Genomic DNA, 22,884 nt, shown 5'->3' on the forward strand with positions numbered 1-22,884 from the left:
TCTGATACAAAAATCCCCACCGTTTTGCTTTTCCAACATAAAGGGTGCGCCATTTATTCTCTGAACATAGGAACAGTCTGGTCTCGCTCACTACAGAAATCTCCATGTCACAGCGAACCAGCTCTCCTGCAGCGAGTGCGGCCTCCCTTCTGGCCTTTCGGGGGCTTGTCTGCCAAGGAGAATTGTGATTTTCTTGCTTCCAAAACACACATTGAAACCCTGGAACTTTGAGGCGAAGAATCCTGAGGAAAAATCAAATAAGAGCTCGAACCTAAACATCAAACTTCCGTGCTAACCGACATCACCAACTGGACAGGCGAAGAGGTCACCTGCTGAACCAATAATTAATTGGGCTAAACTTTGAGTTTGCAGCGACCAATATAACAACTGTCTACAGTCAGTCCAAAATGAATGGTTGAAGCTTGCAGGAGTGAAAATCCAAACAGCCGGTCTTCACTCTCAAAGCAGCAACTGTGAAGAAAAACATGCCGGAGAAATACTCGATTTCAGCGCGGTGACAACGGACCAGAGTAAAGCTCAGTTAATATGATTGGTGAGTGGCTGGAGGGTGGATTTGTAACTCCTGATCGACCGCACTGTGCATTTTCCAGATCTGATTGGAGCACCAATCCCTTCAATTCATCACTTACAGGGACAATTCTATTCTCGGTTTCTTTTGGCTGACGCTTGGTGAAATTTTACAAATTGGAAGCGATCAGTGTCCAAGCTAACCACGTCACCGACATGCTCACAGATATAAAGCGGCCACACTCTGCTTCAGCTCGATGAAAGCCGAGAGCGATTTCACCTTCAAATATAATGGCGAACAAAACTTATTCAAAGAAAGTGCAGGTCGTTGAGTTGCCTTTAAAGTCCTGATTGTTTGCATTGAACTTCTTCACAATGCGTTTGAGAGCCACGTGGGGCGATTCGGGGACTTAATTTCCTTTTATGCAAAAGTTTCAAATGCAGTTCAAGTCAAAAGTCCTGGGACCACTGTTGTTCACAATTTATCGGTGCTGGGACCACTGTTGTTCACAATTTATCGGTGCTGGGACCACTGTTGTTCACAATTTATCGGTGCTGGGACCACTGTTGTTCACAATTTATCGGTGCTGGAGGAACTGTTGTTCACAAATTATCGGTGCTGGGGCCACTGTTGTTCACAATTTATCGGTGGTTGGATCACTGTTGTTCACAATTTATCGGTGCCGGGACCACTGTTGTTCACAATTTATCGGTGCTGTGACCATTGTTGTTCTCAATTTATCGATGCTGGGACCACTGTTGTTCAAAATTTATCGGTGATGGGATCACTGTTGTTCACAATTTATCGGTGCTGGGACCACTGTTGTTCACAATTTATCGGTGCTGGGACCACTGTTGTTCACAATTTATCGGTGATGGGATCACTGTTGTTCACAATTTATCGGTGCTGGGACCATTGTTGTTCACAATTGAAAGATGCTGGGACCATTGTTGTTCTCAATTTATCGGTGCTGGGCCCACTGTTGTTCACAATTTATCGGTGATGGGACCCCTGTTGTTGACAATTTACATTAATGATTTGGACACAGGAATCGGAAATACAAATTCGAAATTGACAGACAGCACATAATTGGGAGCTGTAGTTAATACAAAGGAAAAATGCGAAAAATACAGGAAGACATCAGTAAACTTGCAAAATTGGCTTGTAAATGGCAAATTAGTTTCAATATTTATTTTGTATTCCATTGCCTTGTTTGCCCTCCCTAAATACATTACCTCATTCCCCAGATTGAATTGCATTTGCCACTATTCTATCCACCTGTCCAGTCCACTGATATCTTGCTGCAGTCTGCAGCTTCCCTCCTCACCATCAACCACACGACCAATTTTTGTATCTTCTGCAAACTTGTTAATAATACCCCGTACATTTAAAACCAAATCAATGATCTGTACTACGAAAAGCAGCGACCTAGTACGGAGCCCTGTGGAACCCCACTCGAGACAGCCTTGCAGTCACAAAAACACCCGTCGACCATTACCCTTTGCTTCCTGCCACTCGGTCAATTTTGGATCAACTTGTCAATTTCCCTTGGATCCAATGGGCTTTTACATTTTTGACCAATCTGCCATGTAGGAATTTGTCAAAAGCCTCGCGAAAATCTATGTCGACGACAAAAAACGCACGACCCTTATCCACCTTCCTTGATACCTCCTCAAAAAATTCAATTCAAACGACCTTCCCTGAACAAATCCATGCTGACTGTCCTTCATTAATCCGTGCCTTTCTAAATGAAAATTAATACTTTCCCCCAGAATTGAGCTCAATACCGAGGTTAGGCTGACTGGCCTGCAATAATTCGATCTGTCCCTTTCTCCCTTTTTAAACAACGGTACAACTACAGCAGTCCTCCAATCCTCCGGCATCACACCTGTAACCAGGGAGGATTGGAAAATGATGGACAGAGCCTCCGATATTTCCTTCCTTGCTTCTGTTAACAGCCTGTGATATATTTCATCCGGGCCTGGCGATTCAGGTGGAGTGATTTGGGGACTTCCTTTCCCTCTTTGCAAAAGTTTCCAACGCAGGTCAAGATCACAAGTCCAGGTCCAAATTAGGACTACTTCCGGGTTTGAACCTCAAATCGTGAATTATACCACGACCCCAACGAGCCCAGAAACAAGAACGTGTCTTTAAATTAACGTGTTTCAAACACATTCCATGAGAGGTCTGTCTGGACAATGAAAGGGCGATTTTGAACAGTCTTTCTGGTGTCCGTTTCCTCCTGAACAAATACCAAAACCACAGTGTTATTTTGTCGCTTCATTGCACAAATAAGGTAAAATAACAAGCTGCACAAGGCACTGCTGAGAGTTGAACCCAGCATCTCCTGTTTACTAGACAGATGCTTTAACCAGCTCAGCCACAGCGACAAGTAATGATCTTACGGGTCCACCTCCTCACATTAATATCTATCAGCGACACTTCACGTTTGGGGGTTCAGGCCGTTTGATCTTTGTCTGTTTCGCTTGTCCGTTCACCTGTGCATTTCGATGTTGCCTGCATTTCTCGCTTTGTTTATCTTTGTGTATCCATCAGTGCGGTGATACACGGATGATTATGTGTGATTGTATTTGTTACATTAAATAAATTAGGGCTTCAGACAATTCTCGCTCTGACATTGGAGAACTATTGAGCCGAACTTTACAGCGAAGTGTTGTTTATCGTGGTGCTGAAACTAAAAAATCGTCAGAGGAGCAAAAAGGGAAAAGGAGAAAAACGTGTGAGGGAAAATGAGGACAACTCTCAAGGTTTTTACAAGTATATTAAGAGAGAGAAGGGTGGCTTAGAGTAGTGTGGGCCACTTAAAGGCAGATGGAGGTGAAATTGTAAGTGAAAATCAGGAAATGGTAGAGTTGCTAAATTTTTACTTTGCATCGGTCGTCACAGAAAAGGATGAGGCTAACATAGCAGAGACACGAGGAAAACTGTTAATAAATCAAGGGGTTTCGTACAAGTAAAATGATGGCAATGGAGAAAACAATTAGACTAAAGATAGACAAATCTCCAGGACCTGATGGTTTCCATCCCAGGGTATTAAAAGGAACAGGTGAGGAAATTGTACATGCTTCAGTCATGATCGATCAAAACTTTCCTGAGTTAGGAATTTTTATTTAACGAAGCGCATCTTGATTGGAGGCTTCTGTTTCAGTAAGATCTCGAAGTGATAATTGAGAGACCGAAAATATAGCTGTTTGACAGGAGCGCTGATGCTGTCGGTTGTTCGCTGCTCTTGTGTTGCACAATTGTTAATCGTGCGTTACTTATTTATAGCAGTATGGGCTCCAGAAATGACCAGGTTGTGAGTTCGAGCGTCTTTTAAAACAATCAATCCTTTTACTCCGAACATTTTGACCGGAGTTCAAAGTACAACTGGTATGTTCCATAATGCATCTACTTCATAGTGTTCCCATGTGGGCACTTGTGTTCCTCTGGCCTACCGTCTTTCAATAGCAAGTGCCAGTTTACTTGTTCATCGGGGGAGAGATGGGCTTTTAGCGGCAGCTCATATGGCAAAGGGGCCGGTACGAGATCTTTAAATCTAAAGAACCAAACAAACAATTCTTATTTTCGTCAAGCCGATATTCATCGGTTGGAAGTTTCTTGTGTGGAAAATTTGGAAGGGAAATATGCTGCCTGGTGTCACTGTGTAACGGGTGAAATTATTCAGCTCACAGATGTTAATACGCTGAAAGTTCGTGAGGCCTTTTCCAGCTCCCGTGTGGGACAAGTTCAGCTTTTGAGCCGCTGGGTAAAGTGTGATTTTAATTGCTGCTAACGAATGACAAGACATTTGGCACAAACAAGAAGAATTGTAAACTCACGAGTTCACTGTCCATGTTTCTTACATCATGTTCAACAGGAACAAGGATTCTCCTCAACACGTTCCTGAGAATTTTATCAAACGGACCTCACCCTTGTTCGACGGCTGCAGGGATAATTCAGAGATCTCCCATGAATATGTACGATGGGAGCTAATGTAGTATCGAGCCTGGGTAGCTCAGTCGGTAGAGTATCAGACTTTTAAAGTGGGTAGTGAGCTGAAGATCCAGCGTTTAACTCTCTGTCCAGGCTCCAAATTACGAAACAGCTGGCAAGCTGTGTCTTTTCAGGGGGACCTGCGATGTGTTGTCAAAGCTTCGATAGTATCTTGTTTCCCAGGGATGGGCAGTAATGCGCTGTCTGAGGCGGTTCCCGATCAGGAATTCAACTTTACTGTATTAGTTCACTGTATTAATTTCGCAAAACTCATTAAACCCTAAAAAAGAGGAATACTTCTTTAAATCGCCATTGATCAACCAGTAACTTTCTGTTTCCGGCTGAAAGAAATTATAACTTTTTTTATGCACTCATTCACCAGGGCGAATTTAGGGAGTTCAGAGGGGAAGTGAAAAAGGAAATGAGAGGCAAAGAGAAATATGAATATAGACCGACGGCCAGCATAAAAGTGAATCCAAATGTCTTCGACAGGCATGTGAACAGTAAACGGGTAGTCAGGGGAGTGGTGAGGCCGATTAAGGAGATCTACTCATTTAGGCAGAGGGGATGGCCTAGGTACCAAATGAGTACTTTGCATCTGTCTTTACCAAGGAAGAAGATGCTGCCAGAGTCTCAGCAAAGGAAGTTATAGTTGAGATACTGGATGGTCTAAAAATTGAAAAAGAAGAGGCACTTGAACGGCTGGCTGGACTTAAAGTAGATAAGCCACCCGGTCCGGATGGGATGCATGCTGGTTTGCTGAGGGAAGTAAGGGTGGAAATTGCGGAGGTACTGGCCATAATCAACCAACATACTTAGATATGTGGGTGGTGCCAGAGGACTGGAGAATTGCAGAGGTTACACCCTTGTTCAAAAAACTGTACGGATAAACCCAGCAATTATAGGCCAGACAGTTTCACCTCAGTGGTGGGGAAACTTTTAGAAACGATAATCCGGGACAGAATTAACAGTCACTTGGACGAGGGTGGACTGATTAGGGAAAGCCAGCACGGATTTGATCAAGGCAAATCGTGGTTCACTAACCTGTAAGAGTTTTTTGATGAGGTAACAGAGCGGATAGATGAGGGCAATTCAGTTGATTTGGTGTATATGGACTTTCAAAAGGTGTTTGATAAAGTGCCGCATGGTAGGCTTATCATCAAGATTGCGGCACATGGAATAAAGGGGGCAGTAACAACATGAATGCATAATGGACTGAGAGCACGAAACAGAGATTACTGGTGAACGGTTGTTTTTCGAACTGGAGAGCGTTGTACAGTGGTGTTCCCCAGGGATCAGTGCTGGGACCACTGCTTTTCTTGATATATGTTAATGACTTGGACCAGAGTGCACAGGGCACAATTTCAAAATGTGCAGATGAAACAAACCTTGGAAGGGTAGTAAACAGTGTTAAGGACAGTGATAGACTTCAAAGGACATAGACAGGTTGGTGGCATGGGCGGAGACGTGGCAGATGAAATTTAACGCAGAAAAATGCGAAGTGATACATTTCGGTTGGAAGAACGAGGAGAGGCAATATAAACTCCAGGGCACAAATGTGAAAGCGATCCAGGAACAAAGAGAGGTTCATGTGTACAAATAGTTGAATGTGGCAGGGCAGATTGAGAAAGCGGTTAAAAAGCATTCGGGGTCCTGGGCTTTACAAATAGATGCATAGAGTGCAAAAGTATAGAAGTCAGGATGAAACATTATAACACACTGGTTCGAACACATCTGAAGTATTGTGTCCGGTTCGGGACACCGCACTTCAGGAAAGATGTGAAGGCCTTGGAGGGGGTGCAGAAAAAAATTACCAGCATAATTGCAGGGATGAGGGACTTCAGTTACGTGGATAGACTGGAGAATCTGAGGTTGTTCTCCTCGGAACAGAAACGGTTTTGTGGAGATTTGATAGAGGTATTCAAAATCATGAAGGATCTGGGCATGGAAGATGGAGAGAAACTGTTCCCATTGGCGGAAGGGTCAAGAACCAAAGGACATCGGTTTCAGGTGATTGGCAAAATAACCAAAGGTGACATGAGGAAAAACTTCTTCACACAGCTAGAGGCTCGGATCTGGAATGCACTGCCCGAGGGTGTGATGGAGGCAGATTCAATCATGGCCTTCAAAGGGGAACTGGATAAGTACTTGAAAGGAAAAAAAAAGCAGGGCTTAGGGGAAAGGCGGGGGAGTGTTTCTAGCTGGACTGCTCTTGCAGAGCGCTAGCACGGACTCGATGGGCCGAATGGCCTCTTTCCGTGCTGCAACCTTTCTATGATTCAACTCAATGTGCATGAGGCGATGCCAAGGGAACAGAGCGTGCCGCAAATCGACACACCTCTCAGTATCCTCCCAAGCAATGTAGTTTCAGAGCAAATAATTCTGAAACGTCTCACTTGACAACTCAAGTCGTACACTCGAAACCAATTTGGTAAAGGGAGACTAATATTGGTGATTGGAAATATTTGGTGTGCAACTTGATTTTGCTGGACACCGGAGCAGAAAACGAGATTGGATGCACAGACCTGGTCTGAAATGATGGCCGATCGGCCGTGGGAGGCAACGAACTTTTACACTGGCTGCAAAGCTGAAGTAACAGCGGCTCGTTGGTCTAGGGGTATGATTCTCGCTTAGGGCGTTTCATTGAGTGATATGCGAGAGGTCCCGGGTTCAAATCCCGGACGAGCCCTCCTTTTAGTGAAAAGTCACCAATTGGCTTCTGACATGTTTTCAGTGTTGCTGTTGGTGGAACTGAATTGTGTCCAGAGGATGTTTGAGCTGCAGTGGACTCAATGCCGGAGTGTCGTCGGCGCAACACACGTGAAGGAAATAAAATATCTCAAGATGATGAGGAATTTGAAGCTAAATTTGGATTTTTTTCCAATTCAGGCGGATATTAGATGACGGGATAGAAAGCCACATATCCAAGTTTGCCGATGACACCAAGATGGGCAGCATTTTCAGCAGTGCAGATGAAAACATAAAATTACAGAGAGGTATTAATATAATAAATGAATGGGTAAAATTGTGGCAAATCGATATCAATTTAGTCAAGTGTGAGGTCATCCACTTTGGACCAAAACGGATAGATCAGAATACTTTCTAAATGGTGAAAAGCTCGAAACAGTGGAGGTCCAAAAAGACTGATGTGTCCATCTACATACATCATTAAAATATCATTGACAGGTACAAAAAATAATCAAAAATGTTAATGGAATGTTGGTCTTTATATCTAGAGGACGAGAATACAAGGGGATAGGCATTATGATACAGTTATACAAAGCCCTGCTTGGACCACACCTGAAGTACTGTATTCAGTTCTGGGCAACGCACCTTAGGAAGGATATATTGGCTGTGGAGCGAGTGCAGCTTCGGTTTACTGGAATGTTACCTCAACCCCAAGGGTTTAATTACGAGGAGAGATTACATGAACTCGGGTTTACCTCGAATTTAGTAGATTAAGAGCTGATTTGATCGAACTTTTCGAAATATTAGGGGGAACTGATGGAGTCGATAGAGAAAATCTATTTCCGCCGGTTGGGATGTCTAGGACTCGGGAACATCGCCTAAACATTAGGGTCAGGACTTTCAGGAGTGAAGTTGGGAAACACCTCTGCAAGCAAAGGGAGGTAGAAGTTTGGAACTCTCTTCCACAAACGGCAGTTGATGCGAGCTCAATTGTTAATTTTATACCTGAGATTGATCGATTTTTGTTAACTGAAGTTATTAAGCGATACGGAGCGAAGGCGATTATCTGGAGTTTGGTCACATATCAGCCATGATCTGTTTGAATTGCGGAACAGGCTCGAGGGGTGAAATGGCACACTTATATTCCTCAGCTCCTCATTGGTGAGAATGATTCTGCATTGGCCGGAAATCGAACCAAAGTCTCCCGCAGAAGAATTGAGAATTCGACCCCTGCACAACCAATGTGCGCGTTCTTAATAGCGGCATGTGTCCATTTGGAATCCGATCTGAATGAACATGCCGTTTACAGCTGCGGTGGCCGAGTGTTTAAAGCGTTGGACTCAAAATTCAATTGAGGTTTTCCTGCGCAGGTTTGAATTATGCTCGCAGAGCGAATGTTCAAAGATCACTTCAGTGCTGAAATAGATTAATTGGAGTTAATTGACCTCATTTACCTCTCTCCCAGAATGAGAGATTCGACAGCGTGGCCGGTGCTTTTAATTAGTGTCAGATCTTCTCTTGCAAGATTTCAAGAGCCGAGAGGGAATCTCTCCCAATCTGTAACTGAAAGTCTGCTAGTTTGCAAAACCTGACATTTATACTCTATTTTCTTTGCCTGCATCTCTCTATCTCTCCCTGTCTCTGTCTCTTGTCTCTCTGTGTTGTCCCCGATGGACTTCTCAGGCTTCCTTGAATGGCGAGAGCTGATCTCATCTGCAAGACCAGCAGAGAAGGGTAAAGAAATAAAAGACTGAGACAGTCTGAAAAGGGAAGGTGCAACCCAGCTGATAAATTCGTAGCTAATGTCTCCACATTCATGGGTCTTCGCTCTCATAGTGAATGAAAGCAGCAATTTGAGTAAAGTATACTTATGGTGGAGTGTAAACTATGACGATGCCGAGACAGACGACAATGTCGTTTCAGAGTAATTCATTCTGTAAAGTGTTACTTGATAATACAAGTCGTACATTCAAAACGAATTTGATATTGTTGATATGATATAGTTAGTGCAAAACCTGACATTGTTCGATATCGTATATCGTACAAGAAAGCGGAATTGAATGGGCAGAGCGTTCTGAAAGGATGGCGGATCGGCTGCATTGCAGCAAAATTTTACAGTGGCTGCACGGCTCTGTTGCCAGTTGGTCTTTGGGTCTGATTCTCGGTCAGGGAGTTTCACTGTTTCAAATCCCGGATGAGCCCCGTTGTGTCCCCATTTTTAGTCAAAAATCACCAATTGGCTTCTCATTTCCTTTCAGTGGTGCAGAAGGCAGGTTTGACTTATCTCCAGCAGAGCTTGTCTGAACACCAGAGGACAGAATGCAGAGGGTTTGTCCACGCAACACACGTTGACGAAATGAAGATAATCCTTCAAGAAGTTGGACAGATTGAAGCCGTCACATGAATTTATCCCAATTCAGGCGATCTCATGGGCACAGAATTCAAAAGGTAAAGGATGCTGCATTGTCCTGGAAACAAACTCATGGTTTCCCGCCGGCAGGCAAGGGTTCCACACAGAACCACCAATGCAGACTGCACGAGCAGCGTTGGATACATGTCTAGAACATGCAGTCATGCAGAGTTCCCGTGTGTCCACCTCCAAGATTTCACGAATTGCCTTTAAGCTGTACCTTAAATTCTGCTCAATCACAGAATTTGGAGATTTATACTATTTTTCTTTTCATGTATCTCTCTCTCTGTCTGTGTTTCTTCTCTCTCTCTCTGATTCCCCCCTGATGGACTTATCCGGCTTCTTTGAACGGCCAGGTCTGGAAACCCGGGCGTTCCAGAAGGGTTTCTGTAACGCGCGGGTTTCCAGAATGTCGGATCTTCAGTCCAATTGTTGGATTTTGACGGGAGGGGCTTTGCGATTTTCGTCTCCGTTTTTGGAAAATATAAACCCAGATGGGTTTTCATCTCCTTGGGTCCCGTCAACATCGGGTAATGGGAATGAACCCAATCTATCATTCGGTCTTAATATCTGTATTCTCATTGCTTAAGAATAAAATTACGGGGTTACAGTTATTTTGAGGACACATTTTAGAAATTAACACATAACAGACTTATTCGAAAACTAGAAGCACGTGGGATTAAAGGACCGGTGGCAACGTGAGCACGTAATTAGCTAAAGGATCGGAGGCAGAGAGTCGTGGTGAACGGATGTTTTTCTGACTGGAGAGAAATATGCAGTGGGATCCCCCAGGGGTCGGTATTAGAACTATTGCTTTTCTTGTTATATATACATGACTTGGATGTAGGAATAGGGAGTACAGTTTCGAAGTTTGCGGATGATACAAAACTTGGCAACTGAGAACATCGTGAGGAAGAAAGTCGCAGACTTCAGGAGAACATGGACAGATGGTCAAATGGGCAGTCACGTGACAGATTTAACGTCGATCAGTGTGAAGTGATGCACTTTTGGAAGAAGAACAAGGAGAGGCAGTATAATCTCAATGGAACAATTTATGGGGGGTTGCAAGAGCAGAGGGACCTGGGGGAGCATATTCACAAAACAGGGCAAGTAGATAAGGTAGTTAAAAAAACGGATGGGATATTTGGCTTTGTAAATGGGGGCATTGAATTTAAATACATGGAAGTCACACGAAACCTTTACAAGTCACTGGTTAGGCCTCAGCTGGGATGCATTTTACACTTCAATGGCACCATACTATACAATGGATGAAAAGGGATTGAAGAGGATTCAGAGCAGGTTGGCCTGGGTGATACCAGGGATGAGGGACTTCAGTTATTTGGAGAGATTGGAGAAGCTGGGATTATTCTCCTTACAGCAGAGAAGGTTAACGGGAGACCTAATAGAGGTATTCAAAATAATGAGGGGTTCTGAAATAGCAAGTCGGGAGTAACTGTTTCCTCTGGCAAGTGGGTCGGGAACCAAAGGTCATAGATTTAAAATATTTGGCAAAATAACTAGAGAGGAATCTAAGAGATTTTTTTTCACACAGAGGGTTTGTTAAGATCAGGAACGCACTTCCTGAAAGGGTGGTGGAAGCAGATTCCACAGGATCATTCAAAAGGCAATTGGACATGTACTTGAAGAGGATTAATTTGCAGTGTTATGGGGAAAATCTGGGGTGTCGGTCTAATTTGGACAGTTCTTCGAAAAATAGCCGGCACAGGTACGATGGCCGAATGGACTCCTTCTATGCTGTAAGATTCTACGATTCTATGAATCCTTCTGAATCGTTGGAATTGATAATATTCAGTGTTGTGGAGACAAGAAAATTATAACCATGATATTCGGCTTCTCCATTCCCTTATGAATATCGCAGATTATAACGTCCAGGCGGGGTGGGACTGAATGGGGGATGGAGTGCGGAGATTGGAATGGAAGCCCAGCAGAATGAATTTGATCTCAACAGCAGGCGGTGAACCTTCTTCTCCAGAGAGGATCTTCATTTCAGTTCAGTTGGAAAAAGGTATCAAGAAAATCGGGTGAAACAGATACGGAATGATCCGGGACTGACAGCACATCCCTTTTAAACATACACAGACACTGAATGATATGGGACTGACAGCACATCCCTTTTAAACAGACACAGACACGGAATGATCCGGGACTGACAGCACATCCCATTTAAACCGACACAAGCACGGAATGATCCGGGACAAACAGCACAACCCTTTTAAACGGACACAGACACGGAATGATCCGGGGCTTACAGCACATCCCTTTTAAACAGATAGAGACATGGAATGATCCGGGACTGACAGCACATCGCTTTCAAACAGACACAGACACGGAATGATCCGGACATAAATCATAATTATGGTACATAAGTTTCTCTTACGTTGACTATAAGATTTACTCGTTTTACAATGACACGACTGTACACTTTGATTCTTCGCGACCTTCCAATCTCAACAACTTCTTGGTTGGAACTGTTGCTGATTTCAGCAAACAATGCAAAAACCTCCGTTTGCCGTTTCGAGAAGGAAGGGACTCGACCTTCTGGATGGACTGAATGAAAGGAACAAAATTGAACACAACATCGACGAGAATGGGATTCGAACCCACGCGTGCAGCGCACAATGGATTAGCAGTCCATCGCCTTAACCACTCGGCCACCTCGTCACATGCAGAAACTCACACAAGCTCCTTTATTCAAAATGAAAATACTGGCTATGTTGCCAAACTGAAATGAAAACAGTAAATGCTGGATATCCTCAGCAGGTCAGGCAGAATCCTTCGATATAGAAACAGAGTTAATATTTCATGTAGGTGACTATCACATGAGTAATCTATTACAACCCTGACTTGCGCCTTGCAGATGGTGGGACGGCTTTGGGGAGTCAGGTGGTGAGTAACTCGGCGCAGAATATCCAACCTCTGACCTGCTCTTGTCGCCACAGTATTGATATGGCTGGTTCAGTTAACTTTCTGGTTCATGGTGATCACCAGGATGTTGATGGTGGGTGATTCCTGGAACGATTCCATGAATGAGGGGCTTTAGTTTCATGGATAGACTGGAGAAGCTGGGGTTGTTCTCCTTGGAATAGAGACGGATGCGAGGATCATGAAGGATCTGGACAGAGCAGATAGAGAGAAACTGTTCCCATTGGCCGAAGGGTCAATGACCAGAGGACATAGATTTAAGGTGTTTGGCAAAAGAGCCAAAGGTGACATGAGGAAAAACTTTTTTACACAGCGAGTGTTTATGATCTGCAATGCACTGCCCGAGGGGTGGTGGAGGCAGATTCAATCATGGCCTTCAACAGGGAACTGGATAAGTACTTGAAACGAAAAAAAAATACAGGGCGACAGGGAAAGGGCGGGGTGGGGCGGTGGGGTCCAGCTGGATTGCTCTTGCAGAGAGCCGGCACGGACTCGATGTGCCGAATGGCCTCTTTCCATGCAGTAACCTTTCTCTGATTCGAATCTATGTGTCAGGGGCGATGCAAAGCGACCGGAGCATGACGTAAATGGACCTTCACATGTCCATTCCCTGATAATAAATCCTACTGTGATGCAAAGAAGAAATACATAATTATGGTACATGTCTTTCATCTTATGCTCACCATAAGAGATACTTCGTTTACCAGGGGGCCATTGCGCACTTTGATTGATACTTCACCTGGATCACCCCTTACACTCCCAACACCTCCGTGCAAGAAACATTTTGGGTGGCAATTCAGACTTTGCTGATTTGTGCAAACAGATGTAAGCCAGCAATGCGGAAACGCATTTCTTTGGAAAGAAGATTTTTAGGTGAGGCGGCCAAAATAAACAGTTCCACCAAATGTGGCAGAGGGGGAATTCAAACCCACATGATCGAAAGATTGACACCAGCATCTTAGACAGTTCAGCTACTCTTCTACATACCAGTCTATCCATTTCTGATGAAAAAGTTCGGAGGGCTGAAACCTTCCCTCTGGTTCTTTCTGCACAGGCGCTGCCTGACCTGCTGAGTGTTTCAAGCATTTTCTGTTTTCATTTTTGTGATTTCACAATGGCTGTTTTCCTGAAAACACCCAGTTTGACCCAAGGACAAAGCTCGCACTTCACTTTCCCCACGCGCTTTAAAGTGTGTCGTTTCTGAACAAAATCCCCTCCGCGCCGAACATTCAAAGGACCTTTCGCTCACGGCCAAACTCCTGTAATCGACACTTTTTCACCATTCCCGCTCTTCTCATTTCTCCTCATTCCTTTTCAATCGGCCATTTCCACAGACCTATTAAGATCAAGCGGAACATTTCCGACTTGACTGCACCGCCCAGATTGCCAAAACTGCATCTTTCAGCCGTCATTCGCAGCTATGTCCTGCCGTCCGTCTCTCCCGCACATCAACTGCTTGGGGAAAAGCGCCAACGACCATGAAAACAAAACCCAGTTCTTCAGTTAACATCCCCCGTGTCACAAGATACCCCATGGAAATTTCACGGGAAAGTATGCCGCTGTCCTTCCGAATGCCAGCCCTGCTTTCTTAGTGCTTGTCTCTGGAAGAGTCACGGAGATCGAAATGTATCGATTGGTTTCAAGGCACAAATGAACATTGGTGTGAACGGGACATGTGCCCCCGAGAAACAGCGGTCGATGTCGAGCAAAAATAAAGGCGTAAGAATGTGAAAGTAAATGTTAGAGTGGGCAAGGCCGCAGTAAAGTCTCAATGAAATGGGTCATGATTGTGGAAGGAAGGAAAAGCTGGAAGAAGCGGCGGGTCTGAATTTTTGATCATCCAACAGAGACACATGAGAGAAGAAAAACAGGATACAGACAAAGGTGCTGGAGGCAGAAAGAAAAAGAACGAAAGAAGAGAAATGAAAAGAAAGTGACTTACTTGAGAGCGAAGAGACATGATTGTGTGGACATTGGCTGCAGCAGCTGGGTTGCACCTTTACTTTTCCTACCGTCTCAGTCATTCTTTACCCTTCTCTGCTGGTTTTGCAGGTTCGATCAGCCAACGCCGTTCAAGGAAGCCTGAGACAACACAAGAGACAGAGACAGGGAGAGATAGAGAAATGCATGCAAAAAAAATAAAGAGAATAAATAGAATCATACAATCATAAAATGGTTACAGCACAGAAGGAGGCTATTCGGTCCATCGAACCCGTGCCGGCTCATTGTAAGAGCGATCCGGTTGGTCCCACTCCCGCGCCGCTTCCCGGTAGCCCTGCATTTATTTCCCTCCAAGTATTTATCCAATTCCTTTTTTGAAATTCACGATTGAATTTGGTTCCACCATCCTTTCAGGCAGCGCATTCCAGATTATAACTACTCGCTGGGTAAAGAAATGTTTCCTCATGTCGCCTTTGGTTCTTTTGGCAGTCACCTCAAATCTGTGTCCTCTGGTTCTCGACCCTTCTGTCAATGGGAACAGTTTCTCTTTATTTACTTTATCTAAACCCTTCATGATTTTGAACACTTCGATCACATCTCCTCTTAACCTTCTCTGCTCGAAGGAGAACAGCCCCAGCACGGGGTAAATGCCGTCAATTAGCTTCAATTCATTTATTTGTGCATTCAACAGCTCTTTAAACGTTACTGTGAAATAATGGTAGCGCGGCCACGCGGTCTCAGATGTTACATTTAATTTCTATGGAGGCGTGGGTTTGAATCCCACTGCTCTTAGAATTTCTGCCAATGTTTATTTTGACCTGTTCACAGAAAACCCGAATGTAGTGCGATGGAGCAGAGGATGTGAAAGAAGCTGAAAGTGAAAGTGCAGATATTATTTTCATCACGGGGACAGGACACGTTCCCACAGGTGAGGGCCTCTCTCTTTAATATTCCTTCCAGCAGAGAGGGACGGGTGATCAAAGTGACCGGGCTCTTGCGGCGCGATCAGTCAGTGCGCGGTTCTTATATGACAGTACAGGGTCTGGAAATGCCGAGGTTGTTAGTTGAGTCTCATCTAGATCAACCAATCCTTTTCTTTGTGAACATTTCGAACGGAGTAGAATGTGCAATTGGTGTGTTACAAAATGCATCTAGTTATTTGTTCAGCCATGTGGTTCCTCCGGCCTACGCTGTTGTAAAAACAGATGAGATGTTTAGTTTTATTAGTTTACAGGAAGGAGGCTGCGGAATTGGAGCCACAAACCGTGATTTTGATCCATCTACAAATTATGGGATTTAACTGGAGCTTTAAACCAGCGGGTGAGACCGCTCAGTCACGATACTTTAATTCTTGCGATTTTCAGGAGCTGCAAGAGGGTTGTTTCCCTTCTTTGATGAACATTCGTGATCCTGTTGTGGTTTTGCTGCAAAGTTCTCATTCCCACCACCAAAATTGAGCCCTGAACTTCAACGGTAGTGAAATTGGAATCCACAACTTTGGAACTGCTAATTGGAAGTCCAACGTGCGACCCATTGCGCCACAAATCGGCTATCGATTATGTGATTTCACATTACCCATTTGCTGCTTATGATTTTTTGCTGCGGTGGAGCAAGTGGTTCGAAAGCTCAGTTGGGATTCACAGCAGCTCCTGAGAAATCGACACAGCGACGGATTCTCCAATGCCTAGTGATCTGTCTGTCTGTCTGTCTGTCTCTATTCGTCTTGCTCGCTCTCGCTTTCTCTCTTGAACTCTCACTCTCCCCGTTTATTTCAAGAAGGCTGGAATAGAAAGGGGCGGAAGTTATGTTACAGCTGCACAGAGCTCTGGTGAGACCCCATCTGGAGGACATCATTCAGTTCTGGGCACCCCACCTCAGGAAGGGTGTGTTAACCTGGAGGCTCGAGGGGCTGAATGGCCTATTCCTGTTCCTATGCTCCAATAAATGAAACAATAATTCAAGTATAGAGACCCTAATGTATAAGGGTACCCGTTCACCACGACTCTCTGCCTCCCATTCCTGAGCCAATTAGGTGCCCACGTTACCACAGGTCCTTTAATTCCACGTGCTTCTAGTTTTCGCATAAGTCTGTTACGTGTTAATTTCTAAAATGCGTCCTGAAAATAGCTGTCACCCCGTAATTTTATACTTAAGCAATAAGAATACGGATGTTCCGACCGAGTGATAGATCGGGTTCATTCCCATTACCCGAAGGTGGAGGGACCGAGGAGTGGAAATCCCATCTGGGTTTATATTTTCCGAAAACGGAGGCGGAAAATAGCAAAGCTCATCCCGCCGAAATCCAACAATTGGACTGAAGATCCGACAGTCTTTTCCATCCCCGGTTTCCAGACCTGGCCGTTCAAGGAAGCCTGATCAGTCCATCAAGGTTAAACACGAGAGAGAAGAAACGCAGACAGCGATAGAGAGATGCATGCAAATAAATAAAATAGTATAAATCTCCAAATTCCGTGATTGAGCAGAATTTATGGTACAGCTTTTTTGAAATTCTGTCTCAACTCTTGAAATCTCATAGGTGAACATTGGGTTGGATTATCCCTTAACCTCTGAGAGAAGTAAACACTGCCTGGTAATTACAGCTCTTATTTATTTGACTGTTTCACAATCGTCGTGTAAGTTGGTTTCGAGCCCCCAGTGAATTTTACGACCATGCTTGATCCATAATTTAACACAAAGGGCACCGCGCAACTGTAGAGTCGATTGCGTAGGGTAATCACAGGAACTCTGCCAGATTGCATGTTCGAGACATGTATCCAAAGCTACATGTGCTGCCTGCAGCCGTGTGTCCATTGGTGGTTCAATGGTGGAACCCTCGCCTGCCGGCGGGAAACCAGAGGTTTGGTTCCAGGCCAATGCAGCATCCTTTACCTTTTTTGTTCTGTACCCATGAGATTGTCTGAATTGGGATAAATTCATGTGCCGGCTTCAATCTACAACTTCTTGAAAGATTATCTTCATTTCGTCTGCTTGTGTTGCGTGGACAAACCCTCTGCATTCTTTCCTCTGGTGCTCAAACATGCTCTGCTGGAGATAAGTCAAACCTGCCTTCTACACTGCTGAAAAGATGTAAGAAGCCAATTGGTGATTTTTGGCCAAAAATGGGGACATAACAGGGCTCATTCTGAATTTTGAACGATTCGAACTTCCTGAGCGACATTCAGACCCAAAGACCAACAAGCAACAGAGCCGTGCAGCCGCTGTAAAATTTCGCTGCCATGCAGCCGTTCCGCCATCCTTTCAGAAGGCTCTGTCCATACAATCCCGCTTTCTTCTACGATGCACGATGTAGAGAAATATCAGGTTCGACACGGATCATTTCATATCAACAATATTTCTCGCTCTTTATCAAATTTGCTTTGAATGTAAGACTTGAATAATCAAGTAACACTATGCAAAATGAATTGGTCTGAAACGACATAATCGTCTGTCTCGACATCGGCATAGTATACATTCTACCATAAGTATAGTTTACTCAAATTGCTGCTTTCAATCACTATGAGAGTAACATAAATGGACATATGCAGTGCGTGCACGTACGAGTATTGGTGGCTCTGGGATAGAATTCTGGCCTCTGACACGGATTCGATTCGCGGACAATGCATGAACGTTTCGTGTTTTGCACCATATTAGGAAGATGAGTACGCCATTTCGCCCCTCGAGCCGGTTCCGCAATTCAGTGAGATCATGGCTGATCTGTGACCTAGTTCCATATAACCGCCTTCGCTCCGTATCCCTTAATACCACTGGTTAACGAAAAAATCTATCAGTCTCAGGTTTCAAATTAACAATTAAGCTCTGGTGTGAGGGTGCAGATACTCTGCTGGAAAGGTGCAGATTCTCGGATTTAAAGGTGCAGATACTCCGGTGTAAGGGTGCAGATATTCCGGTGTGAGGGTGCAAATACTCGGATTTAAGGGTGCAGATACTCGGATGTGAGGATTTGTTGCCGCGACTGAAATGCGGCTTAGAACTGTTGTTATTATCCAAGGCAGCGCTGCAGGATCCTTTCATGATCTCTCACAAATCAACTGAAACCCATCCGAACGTGAATACAATTTTGCGTTTCCAAAATTGAAGGGAGTGACATTCATTGTGGAAACAGTCTGGTGTCGCTCACTGCAGAAATATCCATGTCAGAGTGAAGCGGCTCTCCTGCCACTTTCGGACCTTGTGTGTCAAGAATAATTCAGATTTCCCCGAAGCCAATCACAGGTGAAATGGTGGAAGATCGGCCGTGGTCAGCTGGCCATCGAAACCGGGCATTTGTTTTGCAGCCAAAACAACCATCAGAAACCAGGAAATGCGAGACCATGAAGATAAAAGTTGCCCTACCGTCCCTGGGTGGGCTCGAACCACCAACCTTTCGGTTAACAGCCGAACGCGCTAACCGATTGCGCCACAGAGACAACACACGTTTGTAATTGAACCACTGATTCAACGAGCTAAAAATTCAGGTTGCAGCGATCAATATAACCTCTCTCTATTATCAGTTTAATTTTCCAAAATAAAGTGTGTGAAGTTTGCACGAGTGAAAATCTGTGCTCTATTATTCCTGAACATTAAACTCACCTTGCCATTATGCACCTGTATGTTGGAAGACTCCGTCCCCTCGTGGTCGAGAGGATTGATTTATCGAGCTGTGATTCGCCATTCTCTATTCCAGTGATATTCAGGTTTGCTGAAAATGAGATGAGATGAAATGAGCAGGTCCGACGAGCAGGTCTGTGACACGACTCGGTGTTTACAAAGATGTCTCTTGCACTTACAGTGAAGCGGACGGCAGTTTTCCCTCTTAAACCAGTAACCATGATGTTCAGAAAAACTGTGGCCGAGACATACTCGATTTCAGCGCGGTGACACTGGGTCAGAGTAAAGTTCAGTTCATGCGATTGCCGAGTGGCGAGAAGGTGGATTTGGAACTCCTGTGCGGCTGCACTGCGAGTTGTCCAGATCTGCTTGGAGCGATATTCACTTCAATTCATCACTGACAGGGACAATTTGATTCCAAGATTATTTTTCTCTGCTGCTTGGTGAGATTTCAAAAGTTGTAAACGACCCATACCGACCCCAAACTCGTCACTTGCACTCTGACAGATGGAACGCGGTCACACTCTTCACTTCAGTGAGATGAAAGCCGGGAGCGATTTCACGGTCGAATGCAATGGCGAACAAAACTCATTCCAAGAAAGTGCAGGTCATTGAGGTGCCTTTAAATTCCTAACTGTTTGCACTGAACTTCTTCCCAAAGCGTTTAAGATTCACATGGAGCGATTTGGGGACTTCTTTTCCATCTTTGCAAAAGTTTCAACCGCAGGTCAAAATAAAAAGTCGAGGGCGGAATGAGACGCCTTCCTGAAATTTGAGAACCAGGGAAGCAGACTTTAGAGCAAGGTTCTGTTTATTGAGAAAAAGCAGATGCAATATTCATTCCGGAACGATCCAGAATCTGATCAGCTCGAAAAGTAACGGTTACCCCGTGATTTGAACACGCAGCCTTCTGGTGACGCAATAAGTCATGAAGATTGAAGCAGGAAGTTGAAAAGTGGGAATTGATGGATTCAGTGAGTGGGCAAAACTGCGGCAAATATAGATCAATGGGGGGTGAGCGAGATCATCCAATTTAAATCTAAGAAAGATAAATCAGAATGTTTTCTATATGGTGAGAAACTAGGAACTGTGGAGGAGCAGAGAGATTTAGGGGTCCAAGTACAGAAAGCGCTACCAACGAGCGTTCAGGTACAGAAATTAATTAAAATGTCCAATGGACCGTCAGTACAGCCGGTTAACTCAGTTGCTTCGAGTGTGTTGTAACGCCTTAATCACGGATTCGATTCTTATAATTTACTTTATTTATTTCGGCTTTTTATAACTTTTTAAATCGAAGCTTTACAAAAAAATATATAAAGACAGATTCGAGGGGACAGTTTTTTGAATAACATCCATTGTCACTTTGCCCCTGGACCGGAGAAACACGTCTTTCTTTTTATTCGGGATTTTTTGGCAACTGACCCTGTGACGCAATGGCGAGTGTGTTGGACTTCTACTTGTTTTGTTTGATAAGCCATTCAAAGGTTGTGGATTCGAGTTGCAACGGCGTTGGATTTTAGTTCGGGAGCTGGGAAGTTAAATTTTACAGCAAAACCGCAACAGGATCATTGATGTCCGTCAAGGATGTGAAACTGCCCCCGACACTTCATCTTACACAAGGGGATCCAGTCACACCCGAATTCATGATTCTTAAACCATTCTGAGCTGGATTGGCGAAACACTCTCAAGAAGGAGACTCATCATCTGCTCAGACCGAAAGTCAATCTGCTCGACTTCCGGCTCTGTCAGACTGCATGCTCCTTCAGACAGGTTTCCAACTGGACACATGCATCCTGCTGCCGTGGCAGCATTGGTGCTTCAGGGGTAGAATTCTTGCTTGCAGTAATTCTGTTCCTGTAAAACTAGCTCCTGAAGTGTCGGATGGAAAGTATCCTGGCTGAGCGGCCTCTGGCTCTGGTTTAAAGCTCCAGTTAAATCCCACGATTTGTTGATGTATCAAAGTCATAGTTTGTGTCTCTAAAACCGCAGCCTCCCTCCTGTAAACAAGTAATACGAAACATCTCATCTGCGCTTGCAACCGCGTCGTCCGGAGGAACCACATGGCAATTCAGATAATTAAATGAATTTTGGAACACATCAGTTGTACCTTCAACTCCGGTCGAAATGTTCAGAAGGAAACGGATTGTTTGATCTTGCTGAGATTCGAATTAAAAACCCCGGTATTTCCTGAGCCTGTAACTCAAATAAGGACTGATTGCGCCGTTAGAGCCCGGTCACTCTGATCACCTGTCACACTCTGCTGGAAAGAATCTGAAGGTGAGATTTCCTTACCTGTGGAAACGTGTCCTGTCCCCGTGATGAAACCAATATCTGCACTTTCACTTTCAGCTTCTTTCACATCCTCTGCTCCATCGCACGACAATCGGGTTTTCTGTGATCAAGTCAAAATGGATATTTGCAGAAATTCTGTCAGTGGAAAATTCGAATCGAGAAACGCCCCAAACATTGAAACCAGCGATTTAAACCACCAGCTCACACTTCCACAAAACAAGGCCTGTCTTTAAAGGTCTATTTAATGATCAAATAAATTAATTGAAGCTAATTGACCGCATTTGCCTCGTGCCGGGGTTGTTCGCCTTAGTGCAGAGAAGGTTCAGAGGAGATTTGCTGGAAGTGTTCAAAATCATGAAGGGTTTAGATAAAGTAAATAAAGAGAAGCTGTTTTAATTGGCGGAATGGTCGCGAACCAGAGGACACAGATTTGAGGTGATTGCAAAAGAACAAAAGGCGATATGAGGAAAAGCTTAATTACGCAGCGAATATTTATGATCTGGAATGCGCTGCTTGAAAGGGTGGTGGAATCAGATTCAATCGTGACTTAAAAAAGGAATTTGAAGTGGAAAAATACAGAGCAACAGGAAAGGGCCGGGGAATGGAACTAATTGGATTGATCCTTTAAAAGCCGCCACGGGCTCGATGAGCCGAATAGCCTCCTTCTGTGCTGTCACCATTCTATGATTCGATGGACAGAAGCGGTCTGAATGAATGGGCGATCGGTTGTGAGCAGCAGGGAAATTTTCGACTGGTTGAACGGTTGTGTTACTGACCGCTCCTTGTTCTCGGATTATGGTTTTCATTTTGGGCGTTTCACTGTTTGATATGTGAGAGGTTGGGGGTTCAAATCCAAAAAACCTCCTGTTTGACTATTTCCAGTGAAGATTCACTTATTTCTTTCTCACATCTTTTCAGCGTTGCAGAAAGCAGGATTAATTTAATCCTCGAGCATGTTTGAGGTCCAGAGGCCAGAATGCAGACGGTTTGTCGACGCAACACACACGGAGAGAGTAAAATGCCTCACGGCGGTGTGCAGATTGAAACTGAAGGTGAATTTATCCCAATTCAGGCGATCTCAGAGGTGCAGAATAAAAATGCTCCTTAATTGGTCGGGAAAACGAACCCTGTTCCCTCGCGTGGTAAGTGCAAATTCTACCAGTGAAACAGCAACGTTTTCATGGCATCGGGCTCTCTGTGTCCAGTTGGAAACCTGTTTGAAACAACATATAATTTCACAAATCTCCTCTGAGTACCTTGCGCATTCTGATTTACAGCCCTGCATTACGAGCACTCGCTGCTTGTGATGGCCGAGTGGTTCAGGCGTTAGATCTAAAACTGGACAGGGTCTTTCGGTGAAACACTGGAATGCTGCTCGAGGCGCTATAGATTAAAGTTTTGTTCAATGCTCAAATAAATATGAACTGGAGATAACGGGCCGCATTTCCTTCTCTCAGACAGATCCTCCACCGCGGCA

General features: G+C 44.4%; 3 non-coding genes across 3 annotated transcripts; 1 reads left to right on the plus strand and 2 right to left on the minus strand.

Moving 5' to 3' along the window:
• The first annotated feature begins 7,125 nt into the window (after positions 1–7,125).
• trnap-agg (transfer RNA proline (anticodon AGG)) lies at positions 7,126–7,214 on the plus strand. The gene is given in 2 exon segments: positions 7,126–7,161; positions 7,179–7,214. It is a non-coding gene; the product is annotated as a tRNA-Pro (tRNA).
• A 5,009-nt stretch (positions 7,215–12,223) lies between these two features.
• trnas-gcu (transfer RNA serine (anticodon GCU)) lies at positions 12,224–12,305 on the minus strand. The gene has a single exon. It is a non-coding gene; the product is annotated as a tRNA-Ser (tRNA).
• A 6,555-nt stretch (positions 12,306–18,860) lies between these two features.
• On the minus strand, positions 18,861–18,934 carry trnan-guu (transfer RNA asparagine (anticodon GUU)). The gene has a single exon. It is a non-coding gene; the product is annotated as a tRNA-Asn (tRNA).
• Positions 18,935–22,884: the final 3,950 nt, after the last annotated feature.

This window comes from Heptranchias perlo, chromosome 20 (assembly GCF_035084215.1).
Source record: "Heptranchias perlo isolate sHepPer1 chromosome 20, sHepPer1.hap1, whole genome shotgun sequence".
Lineage (NCBI taxonomy): Eukaryota > Metazoa > Chordata > Chondrichthyes > Hexanchiformes > Hexanchidae > Heptranchias > Heptranchias perlo.